The sequence below is a fragment of the Nannospalax galili genome, unplaced genomic scaffold, assembly GCF_000622305.1.
Source record: "Nannospalax galili isolate Female #2095 unplaced genomic scaffold, S.galili_v1.0 scaffold102, whole genome shotgun sequence".
Taxonomy (NCBI): domain Eukaryota; kingdom Metazoa; phylum Chordata; class Mammalia; order Rodentia; family Spalacidae; genus Nannospalax; species Nannospalax galili.
In genome coordinates, this window is record NW_008351958.1 from 4,455,791 (window position 1) to 4,461,664 (window position 5,874).

Consider the following 5,874-nt stretch of genomic DNA (forward strand, 5'->3'; position numbering starts at 1 on the left):
TCTGGAATCTTCTAAGAATGATTTTGGCCTCAGGAACTTGGGTGTTGGACTGACCTGAGACCCTAATAGTGGCCGCACCACGCAGGGATACAAAGGCAGATGGGGTGGGAAGAAGCGCCAAGATTTCCCAGGGAGTGGATTGCGTAGCTGGGTTGTACTGGATGCAAAGGACCAGCGAGAGGAAAGTTAAGCCTCGGAGCCCCAGAAAGAGGCTGTCAGTCCCAGCAAGAGGCTGGCAGGTGTTGCAGGACCAGGGAAGTAGAGGGAGGTGAGGGCGGGGCCCGGTCCAGAAGTGGTGCCCCTGGGGCCCAAGAAAGGCACTAAGTTGGTCTGGGTGAGAAGGGTCAGGAAGCAGTATTGGTTCCCCAGGTGTCTGGGGCCCCAAGACTAGGGATGGCGCAGGTCCCAAACTAGGAGTACCAACAGCGGGGGAGATGTAAGGGTGAATGTGGTTTGGGGAGTCAAGGCGCGGAGGGCTGCGCTATAGACTTACCCCAAGAGGCCTGAGGATAGGAGTGCAGTCTAGGAGAGTTAGCTGGTGGTGCAGGTCCAGGGACGCAGAGAGAGGTGAGGATGGGGCCAGGACCAGAAGTGGTGCTCTTGGGGCCCAAGAAAGGCACTAAGTTGGTCTGGGTGAGAAGGGTCAGGAAGCAGTATTGGTTCCCCAGGTGTCTGGGGCCCCAAGACTAGGAATGGCGCAGGTCCCAAACTGGGAGTAGCGAACAGCAGGGGAGATGGAAGCGTGAATGTGGCTTGGGGAGTCAAAGCGCGGAGGGCTACGCTATAGACTTACCCCAAGAGGCCTGAGGATAGGAGTGCAAGCTAGGAGAGTGCCGGTGGTGCAGTTAAGGTTTTTTTTAATCAGTATATTTCTTTAAGGGTTCAAGGGATTACACTTCCCAGACATTAGGCTTAAGTATATATAAAAAGTTATTTAGAAGGTTATTTCTCATTGATGATTTTGTTCCTAATCAGAAAGTGCTGCTCAGATGTATGACTTCAAATCTTGGTCTCCAATACTGTAGTGCCCACCCGTAGGTAAGGGAGACAAACAGCTATTGTTCTAAAATGATGGATAAATTTGTTTTCTCCCCCTATTTAGAAGCCTTTGAGAGGTGAGAAGGAACCGACACTGATTCTAACTACTCCAACAGCTATCAAAATACCTGAAAGCAAATCCTGAATCCATCACTCTAAAGTCCAGCCTAGGCAGACAAAAGAAAAATGAGGAGGAACCCAATAGAGGGATGCTTTTGGAAGCCCTTGGCTTTCTCTAGGATAGCCACACTTTCTAAGACCTCCAAAAAACAGCACCATCATCTGGGAACAAAATGTCCAAATACTTGGAGTCTATGGGGGACATTTTCATTCAAACTACCACATACCTGAATAATGGAATCATTAAACTGATTGTAGAATTCATAATGATTATAACTGTTACTGGGTGTGGTGGCATGTATTTAACTTCAGCACTCGGGCAGCACTTGGCCAGGCCTACATAATGAGACCTGTCAACAAACAAAAGGAATACCTGCTAAGAATACCTAAAACATAAATAATCGAATTAAATTATTGCATTTCCTGTTAAAAATATACACACAGACATTTGATGAGCCAGTATATGATATCTATTCATTCAAGAAAAAAGACCCCCAAAGAAAAGTAGCCAGTTTCTTGGCTAAAATAACGTCCTTCCTTGGGCCTCTTAGCAACATACTCCATTCTAAAGGCCAAAAATGTCGAAAATATTTGGGAGCTTTTATCTAATCCTTAAAAGGTTTTAGGGTTACCTCTTCAGAAGGGGGAATGTTAGAGTAGCCAAAAGCCCCATAAAAAAATTAAAGAAGAAGAAAGAGTACATGAGGTTATTAGAAAAAAAGTGATGGGGAGATATGAGAGGAGTTGGAGGGTAGGGAGTGGGCCCAACACCTTATATGCAATTCTCAATAAATTGTTTATTTAAAAAAATGACTTTCAACTACTTGTTTTTTTTTCTAGATAAAAATACCCAAAGTTTTGGATTAACTCATTTAATTAATTAATTAATTAATTAATTAATTAATTAATTAATTTTTTTGTCTTTTTGAGACAGGGTCTCCCTGTAGCCCAGCTGGCCTGGACTCACTATGGAGACCAGGCTGGCCTCAAACTCACAGAGATCTGCCTGCCTCTGCCTCCCGAGTGCTGGGATTAAAGGCGTGCGCCACTATGCCCGGCTTGGGTTAACTCTTTTTATTCAAATTATACAAAAGACAACAATCTTCAATAACAGCAATACTCACAGTATTTTATATTTTAAGTCATGATCTGTGATGTCTAATTTTGGTTGTCAACTTGTAGATTTGGAATTAACTGAAATGAGAGAGACTTTCTAGATCAGATTATTGACCTTCAACTACTTGTAAGAGATGTGTTAAGTTTTGGCAGGTTATTGGACAGTTTCCTTCTTTCATCAAACTACTAAACAACAGTCAGCACAGGCCTAAGCTGCCCTTCTGTGAGGGGAAACAGAGGCTGGATCATCTGTATGAATGACTTAAAAAGTAGCCCGTTTTTGTGTGACTTTCAAGACACTTACAAGTAGTAACTATAAGGAGTCAAGATATAGTTCTTTTCTTTTTCAATGCAGGGCCAAACCACTTCACACCAGGGAACACATTAACCTGGTGTTGAAAAGAATTTCATGTTTTTGAAGCGCTCATTACTGCTACTGCTTCAAAGAAAACTATGAAATGAGGAAAAACATGACAAGTGTAGGTGCCCATGCACATACACGTAAACAAAGGAACGTTCATACACGCAGAGGCAGACACATGCACACCATGCTACCAAGTTAAACCCAATCACAGTTCTTACTAATCCTATCCACCTGAATGCCCTCAAAAGTTTGTTACTACTTACTGTTCGACACCTTATGCTCTCCTTCCCTGCTGTGCAAAGGCCCTGCCAGTCTCATTACTTCAGACATTCCCCTGTGTGAACAGGACACCTGTGCAGCACGGTACTGGAGCACACTGCCCTGCCAATGTGGAAATGCAGTGACACTCCAGCTCAGAGGATAATGCCAGGTTTCACAATAAACGCAAAGAACTTTCCTGTGAAATCACTTCCCAGACCCACTGAAAAGTGTGGCTTCTTTGGTTACCCTTGGGGGAAATGGAAGTGAGAGGTGGGAAAAGTGTCTTAATCTCACACAGAAGCATGAATATACTTTATCTGCAAGATCTTCTCTGTTTTCTTCACCATCGCACAGTGTAGCAGTCTTCATACCTAAGTCATGTGGCTAACAGAAGGGTTTTCCCATATAATATAAAACAAGAAAATCATTTGTGGGGCCATGCTATCTAATATTAGCTCCTTGTTTAGTTCTTAATATGGACCCAATAAGAAACACTGGAGTGGCTTCTAGGAAAAAGGACAGTCTTCTATACTATTTTAGAGGGCTTACAGACCCCTTTTCAGCCTATCTACCAATCTCTTGTGAAGTCAGCTTGCCCTAGAGCCTGAGAGGAGACTCACACATAGACCAGAGACAAACCTGGAGGCTGCAGTCATAGTAACTAAGCATCACATCCTGAAGCTAGGTTGTGTGACATAAGGCTCCCTTCCCTTCTCTGTCTTTCTGAAGAATCAAAGTTTAGAGAATCCAGAAACAAGAGATTAGAGAGTAACACTTGTTTAGTTTTACTGACCAATCTAAAGAAAAGCAAAGAACAAAGCAATGTCACTAAGACTTGGTGACGTGGATGTTCTCCATGGTAGTCTTTTTCTTCACCCTACTCCAGTCCTTTTCCCGCTGGCAGGAAAGTGAAGGCAGACACAGCTTCAGAAGGTAAGTATCTAGGAGTCCTGCCTGAGGCCCTAACTGAATCCAGAGGCTTCTTCCAACTACGCTACCTGGGGTCCCTTGGGTGGGCACCAAGCACCCCATGAGCCTTGTGTGCCATCATTCCAGGCAGTTAGCTGGTGAGAGGGATGTGGGCCAGCAGTGGAGCAAGCCAAAAGTTTTCCAAGTCACATGAGACTTGGAGAGCCAAAAGCTGGGAAGGAAGATAAAGGTACATCCCTAGTTCAAACAGCCACCATCCATCACCTGCAGCATTGAGCACCCATGTCTAACTGCAAAACTGAAGGCAGACATCTGACTGAGCACTGCAGTGAAACTTGCATAGAAGTTCATTGGGAAATGCTGTCTCTAGGGATTTAGGATTATGGGATTTGTCTGAATTCTAAATACAGCAAGCAGACCAGCCACTCTAGGTGGTTTCAAAATTCTACCATGAGTCTGTCCTTAAGCATTTAAAGCCAGCTTTGTCCACCTACAAAGCAGTATTGTGAAACAGTACACATAATTATTAAGGAAGAAAACTATTTGTTTCCCACTTAAATATATTTTTTAAAATTAAAAAAAATTAATAACCACATGATTAGAAGAAGCATTTCATTACAGCTTTAACAGCAAGGATACATCTCTTTCAAAAGTGGCTGTAAATTTTTAGGTTCACAGTTGAATTAATACAGTTGTACAATATTGAACTCAGTATAAACCCTGTAAGACATAAAATTGAATGAGTTTTTACCCTTTAAAGAAGATCTCTATTTCAGGATATGTTGTTTCCTACATTTTTTAATATTATTTTTATTTTTTTAGAAGAAGCATATTATTACAGCTTAAACATGCCCAATAACAGTTTCCAGAGCAAAGACACAGCTCCTTCAAAAGTGGCTATAAAATTTCTAGGTTCACTGTTGAATCAGTACAGTTATACAATATTGAACTTAGTATAAGCCCTGTAAGACATAAAATTGAATGAGTTTTTAACCTTTAAAAAAGATCATTTCATTTTAAAATATATTGTTTCTTACAGAAAGACTCATTGTTTTTGCTACTAACACTGAGATGTTGGCGCATGCATTTCTAATCTGAATGTATCTGATTATTACTAGTCATAATCATTTGCACTCAGGTCCTTGGTGCCTGTGTATGTCTATAAAGTCATTGGGTAGATTTCAATGGATATGTTCATGACCTCTGCTAATTAACATGATGTAAACTTTATGCTTCCTCCTCAAATACAATACATTTAAAAATATTTGTTGATTTTTTTTTCTGTATGTGTATATCACACAGAACATCCCAAACCATCTTATTCGACTATACACCCACTTCCCAGATGGCACCCTCCCATAGCCTCCCTCCCCCGACTAGAGCCCTTATATTCTGTTATCCCTGCTACTGTCCACTGTGTTGTCGGCAGTTCCCCACTAGATTGGGGTCTGCTGTTTATTTTCCCAGTTCTATGCTGGGTTACTATCTGGGAGTTCCTTGGGCGACCCTAGCCAACAGCTCAAAAGAAGGTATCACTTATCTGGCATTGTTGCTTGTTATGTAGCATTTAGCGATATATATGGACTCTTAAAAAATTATATTGGCCCTTTAATCTTTGGTTATACTTTCCTTTTGGGTGTTTAAGGCCATACAGTTGGCCCAGATAAACCAATTTATTTTTACTCTTAAGGTCGTTTGAGGATCTGTTCCTCAGGGGTCACATGGGCTTGGGAGGAGCCCCTGGCTCCTTTCTTTTACCAGTTTTGCCTACGTGAAGATAAGTCAAAGGTCCTACTCGACCATGGCTGGCTTCACTTGGAAGCATGGAGAAAATGTTTCCTCTGTGTTGACCCTCCTCTTTGAAGACTGGAGAATGGTTCATGTCCATCTCATGGGGTCTCCTTGGCCTCCTTGATCAAGAGGACAGGTGACCCACCACAATTACGGGACATTTTGGGAGATGCTCATAATCCCCTGGAACTAGTCGACCTAGGAGGGCAAGGAGCAAAAACTGTCCTTTATGTCCCTCTGACCAAATTAGTATA